Source organism: Culex pipiens, chromosome 1, assembly GCF_016801865.2.
Source record: "Culex pipiens pallens isolate TS chromosome 1, TS_CPP_V2, whole genome shotgun sequence".
Classification (NCBI taxonomy): Eukaryota; Metazoa; Arthropoda; class Insecta; order Diptera; family Culicidae; genus Culex; species Culex pipiens.
The window spans coordinates 42,145,570-42,163,317 of record NC_068937.1 but is presented as its reverse complement, the minus strand read 5'-3'; the positions used below and the strand labels follow the sequence as shown (position 1 = coordinate 42,163,317).

Sequence of the window (17,748 nt, the reverse complement as noted above, 5' to 3'; positions counted from 1 at the left end):
TTATTGTATATTGATAATTCACCAATAAAACCAAATTGAATTGAAAAAAATTGACATTATTCATTACTCGATTATAAAATGTTTTAGAATATGTCATTTTAAGGGAAATTTAATGTAATTTTGGAGTTTACATTAACACATAAGGATCATTTTTTCATCTAGAACAAAAATTTTCATTTTAAAATTTCGTTTTTTTTGTAACTTTACAGGATTAGTTTTTAGAGTGTAACAATGTTTTACAAAGTTTTAGAGCAGACAATTACATAAATTTTGATATATAAACATAGGGGGTTTGCTGAAAAAACCATGACGAGTTATCGGTATTTTACAAAAAAAAAAAGGTTTTGAAAAAGTTGGTTTGTCGATCATGGCCGTTCATCGTCACCCGCAAAAGACACGAACAACCATACAAAGAGAAACAAAAAAAGTAACTTTTTCAAAACATTGTTCTTTAAATCGCGATAACTCGTGATGGTTGTGAGCAAACTCTATATGTTTATGTATCCTTATTTATTTATTGCGCGTATTGAGAAATAATCAGTTTTGGTGATTATCTTGAGGGGGTCTGAAATATAGGAGCGCAAGGAGTTTATCAATTAATCGCAGCAATCGTTTTGATTTTCACTTTACATCACTGTCAGTTCAACTCAATTGTTTATGCTATTTTTTCGTTTTGATGGTTTTTTCAGATGGTGAGCGGTTTTAATGGAAATAATATTTTATATTTAAAATATAACTTCTTCCTTTTATTGCAGGGATCATATAAAATTGTACATCATCCAGAGGCCGCAATTGCGTTCTTTTATTATTAAACGCAGTTAAGGGGATGTGGTTGAGACTTTGTTACATTTTTGTTTGCCAAAAACGGATTCCGGATGTGACCACCGGGGAATATGGGAACCGGCCAGGAAACACTAAAGACACTCTTGATACAAAATAAACAAGTTTTATACGTCGCATGGCCAGTTAACCGACGAGTTAACGCAGTTTCTTAAATACGGTTCTGGATTTGGCCACCGAAGATCGTGAAACCGGTTCCGATATTCCAGTCTCATGGATTTTTTTTTTTTTTGCTGTTCTAGGATTGTTTTGCATGAGATTTCATGTTTAAAGAAATGGATTCAAAATGGAGTCAAAATTCTTGTCAAATCTGGATCTTAGGTGGATCGTATCCCGGCCACCGGTCTGTGCGTTGATTTTCCGTCAGATTCTATTTTCTGATACTTAAACATAGCTATTGATGGTTTACGTGGAACTAGAGAGAAGTACTCTTTGGTGGAACCATGTTTCGGTCATTTTTTTGGTCATTTTCCCACATTTACCCATCGACAAGCGCCATTTAGCGTAATCAAAATCAAGGCCGACATCTCTCAGGCTGCTGACCCTAACGGTCAGGAAGTGTCCTCTTTAAGCATGCCCGGATTAGCGTATGGCTGGGCACCACGATCTGCACCGATTGGGAAGCCAACCATGCCCGATATCCATACCCCCCGTGCATACCGGGTCGGATGGTTCCATAAAACCGATCGCGAAAGTCTCAGAACCGTAGATTCCGCCACCGGAAACCAGACAACCGCAGCCAAAACCAACAAGCCAAAAACGTCAGCCAGCAGACAAAGTTCCTACGAACATCTCAGATTGACAATCAACAATTATTTTTAAAAAATGTCTAAGCCTACTTTCCTGCCTTCTCTAGGTTTTCAGGGCTTTCCTCATTGCGACGATATCTTTCTGCGGCGATTAATTGGAGCGCAGGATTCTAATTTTTCTCGAAATTATTAATAATTATCTGTTCTACAATTTTGTAGTACATTGTTACACTCTAAAAAAACAACCCTGTAAAGTTAGAAAAAACACGAAATTTAAAAATAAAAAGATGAAAAAAATAACCTTCAGATTAATTGTAGATTCGGAAAGAATATTAAATTTCCCTTAAAAAGACATGTTCCAAAACTTTTTACAGTTGAGTAACAAAAATTGGCAGAGTTTTTAAAAACTTTTTAAGTGTGTTTTTGAATGAAAAATACGTTTTTTCGGAATGTTGAGTACGCCATCGAATCTGGCACATTTGCATTTTCACTTCATGAGTTTTTTTTGCAAAATATATTTTTTTTTACAAAATACCGTATTTTTTGAAAGTTTTAAAAATTTTATTATTTAACGAAGCAATTTTTCCATGCATTTTCAATTTATTAGAGTTTTTTTTGTAAAGTATTCAAATTAACACAAACAAATCTTGCTTTTAAATTCTTATTTTTTTATAATTTGCAATGTTGGTATCAGACAAAGCAAAATTTGTAAGAATTTTCGCTTGTTCATTTTTTTTAAATGCTAAAATATTCATAAAATACAGATTTTTTGCAAAAAATACTCAAACTTTGCAATAAGGGTATCGAACAAAGCGGAATTTTGAATGGATTTTCAATTTATACTTTTTTTTTGTAGAATGTAATTCGAAAAATTTCCCAAAATGTCGTATTTTTTAAAACTAATTAAATTTAAATAATTTCAATATGTGTATCAAACGATGCAAAATTTTAGATGCATTTTCAGTTTATTAATTTTTTCTTTTAAAAGACTCAAATTTTCACAAAATGTTTTCTTTGAAAATGTTTTTAAATGCCTAAAATTTTAAAATTTGCAATATGGGTATCAGACAAAGCTAAATTTTGTATGAATTTTCGATTGGTTATTTTTTTTGCAAAATACTAAAATTTTCATAAAATACCGTATTTTTGTGAAAACAGCTAGAGGTGGACAAAAAAGAGCGAGCTGCTCACTGAGCCGATTCACTAAAATAGAGCGAACGAACCATGGCTCACAAGAAAAGAGCCGCGGTTCTTTTTGAAACTCCGGTTTTCTGAAACAACCGTTCCAAGATAGAATGATTTTTTAACTTGTTTCTATTTTTAGGGTTATAAATTTATAATAACACCATGCTCCTTAAAAAAAAGAGCGATTTTGCCCACCTCTAGAAAACACTAAAAAAATCATAAATCACAATAAGGCTGTCAAACGAAGCAAAATTTTGAATGTATTTTCAATTTATTCAGTATTTTTGTAGAATGCACATATTTTCACAAAATACATTAGTTTTTTTTATAATTTGCAATATGGGTATAAAACGAAACGATTTTTTGCATGTTTTTACACTTAAGGGTGCACCAATAGGATTGATATGGTTGCAACATGTTTTCCTAAACTAGTGGACACAGCATTTTTCTATTTCCACGATGGAAATTTGTATGGGAAAACCCCTTTTTCGGATTTTGATTTTATAAACTATGTTTCACGCTATATATAGAAACCGGAATATAATTCGGTTGCTCTGAAAGGTGGTGTAGAACATTCCCGAAGAAAATATGGTGCTGGCTTGGCCCTATGATAAAACACCTACAGCGGGTTCAAAACTGGTCTAAAACGTGATTTTTGAGCAAAACAATAAAATAAATATCACATAAATTTCAAAATTATGAGAGAACATCCACCCTACCACCCATCACTAGTGTAAATAACCCAGTATCGCGGCATGATATTCCCAAAACGCAAACCACTTAGGAAAAACATATGATTACCACCACAACTACACATGGAAAGCCCTCTCCCCACACAAAAACGGAAGCGTACCACTACACACCATTAAAACAAATTCCCCACATTTTATCAGCACCAACACACCACACACACGGGTCCCAACCGAGCAATAAAACATCCATCACTCGGGCACTTTTGACGGGTTCGTACTAATGTGGCGAGCCAAAGTGTCGATACACTCTCCTTTCGATGGCATATCATATTTTGTTACGCTACGCCAAACAGCACGTCCTTCTAGTGGTGTATAGAAACTGATACTGCTAGTGTGTGTACTTGTTTGGACAACACTTCTGACAAATTTGAACTGGATTTTTCATTTAATCCAGAATTACAACAAAAAACTTCTTTTTAAAAATGTTCAAACTTATTTTCAAAAGTTGGCATGAAATCAAATAAAAAAAACTTGTTTTCATTGTGTAGCTTTTTTACCGTGTAAACCCCATAATTCTTTTCCAACGAAACGCAATAAACATCACACTCCAAACTGCCAAAACACACCAAATTGTGTCGAATGGGGAAATTTCACTTGAAGCTCTGCAGACACCTTCTGCTACTCCTCCCATGAAATTCGCCGAAAAATTCAAATTCATTGCCACCTACTACCTACACTCTGTGTCCATGACGGGAAACGGATAATGTCAAATTTTTGACATGGTATGGCCATGTAGGACATTGCGAAATTTTGTAGTTTTAGGAAAGTAAAGCAAGTTCGAATTAAATTTAAAAAAATGTTTTTTTAAGAATTCAAAGTTTCAAAAATACCATATTCAATCAATTGACCCATAAATTTAAATCATCGTCGTAAATTACGACACCTTACATTGATTCAATTACAGCGCACGTATTACATCACGCAGTAATCAATCACCCATCACTAATCATCCGAGTATCTCTTTAGCCTTATCAAAATTGACGCAATACAAGGTGATAAGGGGAGCAATCGATTGACTCTGCGTGTAGTAGGTATTAATCATTGATGAATAAAAAGAAACACACACACACACACACACGCCACATACCTTGGTGACCTACATTACCACGCGCAATCTGAGTGATAGTAATCAACTGTGGCATTGTGATTTGAACAGGATGTTCGGTAAAATACTACGATTTAAAAATAAATTGAGCAATGCCAACCCTCGTTTGCGTTTGATATTTTCATTCATTATATTACAAGATAACTGCAACTAATCATGGTACTAATTTAAGAAAAAATAGGTATAAATATTTGTTTACATCTGGAAATGGTGAAAGATATTGTATCTAAAAAAATGTAATGTTACATTAGAAATAAAATACAAAAAAAAATAGTTTTCAACCATCCAATTCTTTTTTTAAACACTCTCCTCTTCAAAGTATTTTTACCTCAATTTATGTGGCATATGGTACTTTTTGAACTATTTTGGATTATTCTGAAATGTTCAACGACTCTTACGTAATATCGTCCAGCGAACACGATGATGTTCAAATAAAAAATATCTGAAATCGGTTTCTACCACGATTTAAAACTAAAATTTTAAAAATGCTTTTGAGTTAATATTTTATTCTTTCGATAATTTCTTTTAAAATGCTACCGATATAATGTCTTTTGGTCGAAAAAGTGCTGAGTTGATGTCAAAAATAGAGGGAGGTACCAAACTACACAGTCAATACTTGTGTAAATTGGGAAGATGTAATTTTGGAAGGTTAATATAACCTCTTTTATAATGTAATTTTACATCAGTTTCGACTGAAAAAGTGGCATTACATCAGTCATTTACACATTTTCAAAGGGAAAAAATGTGTAATTAACATTTTTTCTGAAATAATAGTCTTATGTCGATATCTCAGCAACTAATAGTACAAGGGCGTAATATTGCATGTTTTGCTCTTTTGAAATGTTAGTCTTGATTCAAAAAATGTCAAAAAATTGTTTTCGAAAGGATCGGAAAATTTTACGAATATATATTATAACATTGAAAATCGGACCATTAGTTGCCGAGATAGCCTGCTGAGATTGCTGACATTAGAAAATGGGGGGTTTTGAAAACTGTGCACTTAATCAAAAAAAAAAATAAAAAGTACTTTTCGATTGCAAAATCGATTTTACATTTTTTTTACATACACACAAAAGTGAAGTCAACAAATTTTAAGTATCTGATTTAAATTTTATACAAAAATCATTATTTAAAAAAATCATAACTAGTCAAAAAAATGTTAGACCATGCTTTTGAATGCCTTAAAAGATGCGGGGTTTTTTTCCCCTTAAATATTAAAAAAATATCTTAAAATTAAAATATACAGATTTTTGGAAATTCATTATTTGTTAAAAAAAATTAATTGAAGAATCAGCTAAATTTTTTCCGTGTACCTATTTTTCTGGAGATTTTTATGAGTGAACCAATGACACGAAATGGCTTCTTTGGTAATAGGGAAGGCTCCACAAAGTTTGAGCCAAATCAAAAAAATACAAAAAAATTGTTGAAATCGGCCGATTTCTTAGAGAATTGCTCAGATGTTATATTACCATGATTTTTTTCACAAATCGGTTAAAGTCTTGTCCAAAAATGTTGCCATGGAATGACCAATACCATGTAAAATTATACATAAAATACCATGTAAAATTATACATAAAATTAAACATAAAAGATGTAAATATACACATTTAAAAAAGTAAAATTACATATGGGTCATTCCACCTGAAGCGGAACAGCATTTGAAAATTACCATCTCCGATTCTGCTCAAATTTGGCAGAGCTGTTCAGACTATCAAAACATGCAAAAATCCCGAATTTCATCCAAATCGGACCACCCCCTCCATTTTTGTACCCTCCCAAAAAATCGACTTTTTGGCGATTTTTGAGCGAAACCTCTATCTTCAAACAACGATAACTCAGGAACCACAAATCTTAGAGGTTCGGTCTTAGACTCAATTTTGAAGGAAATTGGATGTAGAATCCATTTCCGTGATCAAAATTTAGATTAAAATATTTTTTCTACCTGTATTGCGCAATTGAAAACTTTAAATGGCCGTATCTCAAAACAGCCCTATTTATTTTTTAAATTTGACCTCACCATCCTATTCTCCGTCCGATTTTACGTAAGAATCACTTATCGACAGAAAGTAATATGTTTCGTTCCAGAGATATCGAATTTTAAAGTTTTGAGTATTTGAGATGACCTAAATTAGCTACATTCGCCGCCTCTGCTAGAAACACTCAGTCGTGCTGATCAATAATTACTACCTGGCATTCTGTAAGATGAATCATTTTTCTAGTTTTATACGATTTGGAGATAATCAATACCTTGAACAATCTATTTTTTGTTTAAGGAATATTTATTGGGTAATTTTTAATGCAATGTTTTTCCTGATCTCACTGTCATTGAACCATATTAAGTAAAATTTGAACTTTTAATATTTATTTGCAAGTGCTATAGAGTTTCTGAATACAATTTTCAAAAATTTATCATTATTTATCTATTATTTTTATATTTTTCCTAATTCTTCATTTCTTCCCACTTAATCAAATTATATCTTTTATTTCTTCTTTTATTTCAAGCAAGAACAAATGTAGAGCTGGCTGTAGTAGATGAAATAATTTTCATGGGTTCTAGAGCTTTTGCCATGTGCGGTAGCGATATAGTGCCATTCAACAAAAACCCCAAAATCTGCCTTACGGTTTGAAAAATTGAGCATGATCATATTAAATCGATTTTTATATTGTGAGCCAGTTTCGTCTGAATAATTGATGATTTTTTTTTTCAATTCTGGTACAATTAATTTCAAAAACAAAACCATATACTTCCTATACATGTGGACAGCAGCTGTATCGTCTTCCAAGATTTCGAAACAAAAAAAAAAGATTATTGTTCGGACGGTGTCGAAATCAACACCACTGAATCTGATCTTAATCAGATTAATCTTTGTGATTTTCTTACATTTTTCAGTTTAATACTTTCCAGAAATTGTAACCGTTGGTCACAGTTCTTGAACGAACCTTCATTTTTCAATTTATTTCCGTACATACAACATCACACGACACAAGCAGTGAAGGGTTATCCGTACCGCTGCAAACACGCAGATCCTGACAGCGCTAGGTCAGGACTGCACGAAAAGTGGGAGGAAAAGAAAATGGGGTTTTTCCCTCCCAAAATGAGGAGGTAATGTTTACCTCAGCCGCCGACGACAAGAATCGGCCTCTTTTATTACCAGGCGTCCGTACGGTAAAGTCGCGGTTCCGTGAGTGTCAGCATCGCCTTTTGCTGGTCACGCCTTGCCTTCCGGTGGAAGTGCCTGCGGAAGTTACATTCTCCCGCATTCCGGAACCCGGCCGTGCGGTTTGGTCAACCTAGCCCTGTAAGTGCGCAGTGCCTTTGGCTACGTTTTCCGTCAACGACCACCACAATCTCTGGCGCGGGGCGCCATAATCGCTAAGGAGATTCCCCCTCTCGGCGCGACCGGATTGGTGGAAGCCAGGTCCGCCGATTCCGACAACGAGGGAAGACGCCTGCCGCAGGAAGGATCGGCAACGCCCGCTCGACCTTGCCTCGCGGTTTCCAGCGCAGCAACAACAACAGCCGTCAACCGTTATTCGGCTGCAACGAAGACGACCCCCCCCCCCACGGGACTTCCGGCGGCACAGTCGAGGACGCTCCTGTGACCGGCCAACGCAAAGAGAACGCCGAAGGCGTTCAACCCCGAAGAAGCTGCTGCTGGTAAAACGGTACGTTTGTCCCTGAAGTGCTACACTAAACACACACACACACACTTTGTACACGAAACAGAAATACACGATTTAAATTAGAAAAGTGTGGTTCTGGATTTTTATTTCCTTTCCGAGTCTCTCTTGAATCGCTTAGTAGTAATGCCGACCCTGAGATGATGAGTAGTCAGTAGCTCAGGTCTACGACTACCTTTTAATAAATGGTCTCTGCCCTGAAAAAATGGAATGAGTTAGCCCTCCTTGAAAACTGATCAAGCCATAAGTTTCAAAATCCTCCTCCTTAATTATGCTTCACGAGAGTTTTATTCATGTTGATTTATAATTTTTAACACGATAATGTATCGTTACTTACAAGATCAACTGCAATTTCCTGCTAGCTTTGCGGGAATTCCATTTTGCCCTGTATTGCGTGTCGTTCTTGCTCTGTCCTGTGTGCTAACACACAAATTCACCGTATACTTTTTTTTTTGTTAATTTAGGAGTTCACAGCAGTTTCCTACAGTGGTGTACATTAAACTTTTGCTTAATTTGCTAATTATTATTTGAGATGAAATCTTATTTCAATAAATACCCAGGTAGTAGTTATTGATCAGCGCGCCCGAGTGCTTCTAAAGCACCCGAGTGCAAATAAAGCAAATACAGGTAATCTCAAATACTCAAAACTTTAAAATTCGATATCTCTGGATCGAAACATATTCCTTTCTGTCGATAAGTGATTCTTATGTAAAATCGGACGGGGAATACGATGGTGAGGTCAAATCTAAAAAATAAATAGGGCTGTTTTGAGATACGGCCATTTAAAGTTTTCAATTGCGCAATACAGGTAGAAAAAATATTTTAATCTAAATTTTGATCACGGAAATGGATTCTACGTCCAATTTCCGTTAAAATTTAGTCTAAGACCGACCTTCTAAGATTTGTGGTTCCTGAACTATCGCCGTTTGAAACTAGGAGGTTTGCTCAAAAATCGCCAAAAAGTCGATTTTTTGGGAGGGTACAAAAATGGAGGGGGTGGTCCGATTTGGATGAAATTCGGGATTTTTGCATGTTTTGATAGTCTCAACAGCTCTGCCAAATTTGAGCAGAATCGGAGATGGTAATTTTCAAATTTGCATTTTTTCTTGCACACTTCAGGTGGAATGACCCATATTCAACATTCTCCGAATTAATGTTACCAAGATTTTTTCAAGGTTTTTTAAAAAAAAAAGGTAAAGGATTTTTTATTATTACTAGGATTAGTCTTGTGGAAAGTGTCAAATTCGTGAAAAATCAGCAAATTTGAGATCCGCAAAATTCGTGGAATAGGACTATCGCAAGACTATTCACAAACTACGTGAAAACTTTTTTTTTTCTCTATTCGTAATGCCTTCTTCATTTTTCATGTTTTTCTGTTTAGTGTATTTAAGTATTTTTTGTTACTTGTTCGGTGGTTCTTAAAAAAAATCTGCATTTTTTGTGGGGAGGTATTAGTCTCACTGTTGATGAACATAAAATGTAAAAAAAATCGAAATGTGATCTTTTGTTCAGAACTGTACAATAATGACTTGAATATAAAAAATGCTAATATTACACCCTGAAATATGAAGCCAGTATGTATGGGAAACCTATACCGTAAACTGGGGTGACTTTGATAGCCCGGGGTGACATTGATAGAAATTTGATTTGGCCACTAATTTTGATACATCCAATGTAACAGTCACATTTTTGCATATATGTCCGATGATAAGCTATCCCTTAATGCTTACATACTGAAAATTCTCAAAAATGTTTGGATATCAATTTGACGGTTATTTGAAAAACCTATCAAAGTCACCCTGGGCTATCAAAGTCACCCCAGTTTACGGTACTTGACCGAAATGTCAAGCTCATATATGCGTTTATCCTTTCCAGTGGAAAGTTTCCACTCTTTAACGGTCTGATGGCCGAGCGGGCTAAGGCGCCAGTCCTTACTGGTGGTGCTGGGTTTGAATACCGTGGGTTACTTTTTTTGAGTTTGCAAAAATTGTACATGCAGTGTGTAATATTAAGTGTCTTTTTCCCCAAAGGTGATAAGCATGATTTTGCATGCAATTCTACAATCGGATTTGTTGCTATGTGGTCAGAAAAGAACGAAACTAATACAATGTCAGCGCGACTCTCGTTTGGCCTGCACACTACCACAGTCAATAGTTAATTTGAAGTTTGACAATTCGCAAAATGTTTTTAAAAACATTGATTTAAAAAAATCAGATCAATGATTGGAATAGAGCCGATCGCATACGATTTTGAATCATATAGGAGCGATAAAACGCAATCGGATCGCCGATCAGAGAGAGGAGAGCGAGAGTATCCAACGGTTATTGGTGTGGTAGTGACAAATGGAGGAGGATTTTGATCAATCATTCTGCTAAATAATAATGTTATTTTTTACTATTGATTTTGTTTTTCACATTTCAAATTAGATTTTCTATCGTTAAAAACAACACTTCTTCTTCAGGTTCACCCGTATCACCCAAAATCTTAATTTTATTCACTCCCGAGTTTCTCTCTTTTGTTGATTTTATTATCGTCCAACCCACACATCACTATCCCCCCCAAAAAAGTCTGCTTTCCCACATGATGCAAAAAAGTTCGCGATTTCATGCGGCCCCGTCCAACAACAACATCCAAACATACGATACAAAAAAAACGCCAAACCGGCACAAAACCGGTTTCGCTGCCTTTCTTATTATGTTTATTCACAACATTCGCCAAAACTTGCGCTGAGTTCATCTCTTTACGATCTGTTGTTGTTGCCATGGACGCCAAGCCATTATTGTTGTTTTTTTCGGGTTCTTTCTCTTTATTTCTGTCCCGTGTCTTAAGCGTTCGTACCTTGACCTTAGTCACGGTTTGTCGCTCGGAAATCTACCCACACCAGCGGCTGTGCTTTGGTGTAAGTTTGCATGTTTCGGGGAAATCGGGTTCCGGGGTTTCGTGACTTACAGAGGTAAAATGTTTCCTCAGAGAAGGTGCTTTTTCACCCAGTTTCACGAACGGTTGTTTTTGCAAAGAACCGGTTCCAGTCTGAGGTTCGAACCAGCTGTTTGGTTCGGTCAGCTGTTCCACTAATTACTCTTTGATGAGTACTGAGAGAGATCATGGAGTATAAGTTTGAGGTTAATCTGCTCTTAAAAAGCCATTTGGTTGTGAAAAAATTGCTTGTCAGTTGAATTTGACAGCAAAGTGAAAATAACGTCAACGATTCCAAAACGATTCGCCAACCGTTGTCTACGCAGTGTGTCACTGACAGTCCTTCCGACATTTACTCATTTTTGCCCTTATCGACGATTACTCATCGACGACTGCAACCCCGGCCCAGCCAGACAGTAGGTAGAGTTGCATCTGTTGAGCTGTGTTTACATTGCCGATTGCCGCTCTCTGGTTCGCGCGACAAAACTGATGCACGATGAAGCACGTGCACGGCAGGAGGTCGATTTTACTGTCCCCGTCACCGACCGGTCGACATTGCATTGGCGGATTACCGACTGGTGGGGTAATAATAATGCACCCATCGGAAGAGACTTACGTCTTTAGAGAGAGAAGGATATTTTTAGCATTCACGGTCGTCTCGTCGTCATTCTGTGAATTCTTCTTCCTGGCTGCGATGACAGATGTTTGAGACGTGAGCGGTTTAGCGCTGTCATAAGATTTGCGAATTTCATGAAAGGATTTATCTCGATATCGGACTACAAATTTTGACAAGTCAAAAGGAACCCAAAGGCTAAAATACAACCTATTACCCTCGGAGCTAAAATTAGCTAATGTGAAGCTCGCTTTTATGAACGAATGACTCTATTTAAACATGGCATCGTGCCAAACTAGGAGGTAATAGCACTGATAGAATAGTTATTTTCAGCTAGTCGTGCACAAAACAATCCTCAATTCGTTTAGAATTCGATAGGAATCTGACTGATTGTTGAGTGAGAGCGTAACTTAATTGGGGTTTAATCTTAGAGCAAACGTAATTTAAAGATTGGTTGTACTTCAAGCCAAAGATGCGTAGCATGTTGGGAGAATCCCCAAGAAAAGAGCACTCACTGTATTAACTCAAAAATCAATTTTAAGATTTTTTGGTGACAAGTCAATGACAACGAATATGACTAATATGACATTTGCGAAATTTCTCTACGAAATCGGTCTTTTTATCTTAATTTTGATTTTTGTATTTTTATCCTTTGAAACTTTTTTGGTGCCTTCGGTATGCCCAAAAAAGTCATTTTGCATAATTATTTTGTCCATAAACTGTTCCATACAAATTTGGCAATTGGGTCCTAAAATGAAGCTTAGATTGCTGATATTATTGTTCACAACGATAAAGCTTATTTTTCTGCGTACAATGACACTATGTACGACCACAAAGAGTTTAAAATGGATTTTTAAATCAATTTTGAAAAATTAACCTCGTGGTCCTTCTTGACAGAAAAGGTCCTACTTGACAGCTCGTTCCAAGGGGACCATAGTTAATCCATCGAAAAAATGTTGTCTTGTCATAAACTTTTTTTGCATAAAAATGAAAAAAAAAGTGATCAGAAATGGTTTTCAATCGTGTTTTTTACCGTTGTACATAAAAATTTACATAGGGCTTTAGTACCCAATTGTTCATACAAAAACGATTTATAAAAATTCAAAAATCTGTATTTTTTGATAGAATTTTTTAATCGATTTGGTGTCTTCGGCAGAGTAGGGAGCAGTCGCGGCTGAATGGTTACGATGTTCGCTTCGTAAGCGCGAATGGTCCTGGGTTCGATTCTTACCTGCCCCCAACGAGAAAGTTCTGGACTCATTGAATTGGAATTAATGAAAAACATAAATATTCACGGCGGGGTTCAATCCCCTGCCCTTTGGATTGGCAAGCATAAATGCTTTCCACTTGACCGTGGAGCATTGGTAGCTTGAAGAGGACTTAGACAGGTATAGTTGAATCCAAGAAACGGACGAGAATAAAGTTAAATGCAAGTTGAATATCAGAACTATGCAAGAATGCATTGCATTACATGCATGCAGGCGCATTTGAAATGAACCTACATTACCTCGTTAACAGTCTGGACCCGATGCCTGATTTTTCTGTTACATTATTATTGGAATTCCATATAAACTGTAACGGGAATCGCAGGCACCGGGTCCTGACTATTAAAAAAAAACAGCCAGGGCGACACAGAATTCATCCAATAAGAGATGAGAAGAATTGAAAAGCTTTCCTATTAGAAATGAGAACACACGAACAACAATGCAAACGGTCGTGACCACTCGCCTAGGGTGGCTCCTGAGACCATTCACCTTCCCAAAAACCGTTCAACTCCAAGCGAAACTTACTTGGGGACACTGTGGTGATTTGCCCTTGACCCCTTAAACAAGTGGAGCATCAACGCTTCCCGTCTTCCAAATCCCTTTCCTTGTCCCTGGTGCGCGGTGGAGATGGGAGCGGCCGGCAATGGACGGCTGCCATGGTGTTGAGAAATCTGGTTCAGGTGGAGGTGGTTCTGTTCCCAATTATCAATTCCTAGACAACCTGGGCTTAGACAATCATCACATCACATGGCGAAATCCAGTCTGCAATCCGCTAAAATCACCGTCTCCTAGCGAAGCGAAGCGACTTGGTGTCTTCGGCAAAGTTGTATGTATGTATTAGGACTACACTTTTTCAGGTAACTTTTTTGAAAATATTAGCAGTTTTTCATTTTTTTAAATTAGTGCACAGGTTTGCCCACTTTTGAAAGAAATATTTTTGAAAAACTGAGAAAATTCTCTATATTTTGCTTTTTAGAACTTTATTGATAAGACCCTTAGTTTCTGAGATATTGCCATGCAAACATTTAAAAACAGGAAAATTGAGCATGAGCATGAGCATGAGAGACCACCCATGGTTGTCCTTCTCCGTTGCTTAACAGGACCGTAATATCCTATCAATACAACCGACCATACGCTTGAACGATCTAATGGTGTTTCCCTTATCAACAGCATGTATGAATGCGCTGAAAAGATAAAACATCAAGATCATCAAAACTAGATCTGGAGCAAATAGGTAACAGTCGTTGGCCACCAACGGCGCCCGCCATGTCAGTTTGTAGATCTCGGGGGATTGGGACGGGAATGTTAGTTAGCACAGGTTGCTACCAAGGGTGGGTTCTATACGATATCCACACCCCCACGTGTGCCGGAAAAACTACTTCTACTTGGGATTTTGTTAGTGGGTAAAGGTAATGGCCAGGATTCATCATAGAGGATGATGATGCGACCCAATAATCAATAAATTTTGTTTAATAGTGTGATGGATTATGAATTCTCAAGGCAAACAGTCGGATGATGCGGAAGAGACTATTCCCGGTTATTTGGTGTTGATTTAGATTAAATGATTCAATCTTAGACAGCCGGCTGTGGAAAGATAAAACCAAATAATATTCGAAAAAGCGAAAACGCAAAACCGCCCGGATAGAAAAACAAACGCAATCGGGGGGACAACAAAGTCGGAAACGGCAACGAAATTCTTGCGTGATGACCGCGACCCGCACCGTTCAACTTCACGAACGCAACTCATTTAAAAACAGGAAAATTGATGTTTTCTAAGTCTCATCCAAACAACCCACAATTTTCTAATGTCGATATCTCAGCAACTAAAGGTCCGATTTACAATGTTAAGATATGAAACATTCGTGAAATTTTTCAATCTTTCCGGAAACAATATTTTCTTTTCTTTTAATCAAGACTAACATTTCAAAAGGGCGTAATATTGAATGCTTGGCCCTTTTGAAATGTTGGTCTTGATTTTAAAAAAATAAATGCGGAGTGGAAAACTTCTCTCAAACTTTTCAACTTTTCTCTCCGCAACGATCGAGACACTGCTCATACTGGAAAGAAAACTGGCAGTGGAATCTGCATCGCTGTCTCGAAAAAAAAATTACAGAACGTCAGACATTTTTGGAGCCATATTTTAGGTTAGTTACCCACATTTTTAGAAAGATAAAAATTTCTTGCATGGATTATCTGAAGTGACATTTTGACGAGGAACTCGGACCAGACATACAGAAACATCTGTATTTTAAAGATTTGTCGATCCCAGAAATCATAAATAGCTGTGTAAACAGAATTTAAGAAATGACGTTATTTAAAAATTTCAACAATTTCTAATTTGATTAAGCTTTAATATGATTAAAAAGCTAAAATCTGCTGTTAAGAGTTCTAAAGTTTCTTCTACGGCCCTGAATTCGACCAGATTAAGACCAAACACAGATTTTTTAAAAGGAAAATACAGATTTCCCATTAAATAATCTGGCAACGTTGTTTCAGACAATCGAGTACGAACTGTTTTCAAAATTAACAAATTTCTAGTTTGTTGAATCTTTCCCAGTTAACTCAATCGGAATTCTGAAACGGAATGCAATTCGAATCGTTTACGTATTCCGTTTCAAACGCAACAACCGATTCCGTATACGTACCAGTTGTTGCGTTTGAAACGGAATACGCAAACGTTTCGAATTGGATTCCGTTTCAGAATTCCGATTGAGTTGACTGGGTTAAATTTATAAAATTTTTGATTAATACATTTTTTTATTTTTTTTACTTTGGAATTTTATTATTTATAAGGAGTTTTTTATATGGAGTTTTGCGTTTCTTCCGAGCTCCGTATCAGCCTTTACGACAAAGTTTGTGATGATTTTCTCAGCAAAAAAACTATTAAAATAAATATTCATGATTAAAGAAATAAAGAAATGCTGAAATACTATTTTTTTATATCAATTTTTTAATTCAACGAGGGCCTCGTGGCGCGGTGGTCAGCGGCTTCGGCTGCCGATCCCTTAGTTGCTATGGTGCGCGGGTTCGATTCCCGCCTTATCATCCTGGCGTTCTATCGGATGGGGAAGTAAAACGTCGGTCCATTTGCGTGAAAGAGGTTGTGGGTGACTCATCACACATAACCTTCGAACGCCTAGAAATGAGCAGAAACTTGCAACAGAGACCACCAAAGACCCGGGAGTCGTTAAAGTGGAATGCTTTGCTTTTTTTCTAATTCAGATTTTATACTCTTGATTGTTTTATGTTATTTGAACTGTATTTTTGAGGCAATTCAAAAACTGTTATAAAATATCTGTATTGAAACAAGAATAAATTATGGAAAAACACACCGAAATGGTACAGAAACATGAATACATTAAATATTTGAAATAAATATTAAATTCTTTAAAATATGTTCACACATTTTCTCATGAACTTTACAAAAAAAAATGCTCACGCTTAAATAAATGAAAAAACAAACAAAAAACAACATTCATGCTTGGGTAATTTTATATCTGAGCAAACTTTAAAAATATTTAACTTTTTTGAAGTCACACAACCTAGGTAGAAACAAAAATATCCAGAGTTTTTTTTTTTTTTTTTTTTTGAAAAGGTCCTATAAACTATTGTCTTTTATATGTTTATGGGACCTTATAAAAAAAAGTCGAGATATATTATGTTGTTATATTGGAAACTCACATAAATTTTATTTTAACATGAATTCACTGTTTTGGAAGAATATTAAATTCTTTAAAATATGTTTGAGTTCAGATATTTTCGCGTAAAACTTTACAAAGACCTGCTTTTGTTTGAAGGAATGGAAATCTAACAAAAATAATAATCACGAATACATTATTTTGAAAGAATGTTAAAACTCACCGAAGAAATAACAAAAACAAAACAAAATCCTCAAAATACTCACACTAAAATAAATCAAATTACATGAAAATAAGTAATTAAACGAGTTTACATTAAAAAAAAACTCAATAAACTTTTTAAAGCACTGTTCATGTTTCAAAAGACGGCAAACCCCAATTTTACTGAAGCAAGAATAAGTTATTTGAAGGAATATTAAACCGACGACATTAAACTCTTTAACCAATATCTCGACGTTGTCGTGCTATCTTGTCACACGTTGCGAGAAAATGCGTTTTAATGTTTGAATAAACAAATGTAAACAATAACAAACACGTTTTGATTGGTTGTCCATTCTGTACATTGTCCCGAAATTTGGTTGAATTTGTTCACCGGAGTCCCGAGTTATAGTCACAAATGTGTAAAGTAGTCGGGCATGTACGTGTGTCAAACGCGTTCTGACCTGAAATCCCTTTGGCCAGTTGTCGCACTTGCAGCAACTTTTAGGGTGTGTCAAGATAGCACGACAAGATTGAAACTTCTTTCATATGAAGAGTGACTGAAATTTACGGGTTTTATTAAATATTTAGGATTGAAATCGAATTTTGAAACACCAATCAAATTTTATTTCTTGTGAAATAATCCCAAAATATGACATTTGACAGCTCTACTCATTCATAATTTAATACATAACAATAACTTCTTAAAAAGTACAGTAAAAGTTCTTGAATTGTTTAATGATAGCTTATTACAGTAGCTTTAATTGATTTTGACACCAATTAAGCGCAACACATCATTGTAATAC

The 17,748-nt window shown here is 35.9% G+C and overlaps 1 protein-coding gene across 1 annotated transcript in view; it reads right to left on the bottom strand.

Moving 5' to 3' along the window:
• Positions 1-17,748, bottom strand: part of LOC120425692 (uncharacterized) — a 59,086-nt gene that overhangs the window by 34,110 nt on the left and 7,228 nt on the right. The window lies entirely within an intron of this gene.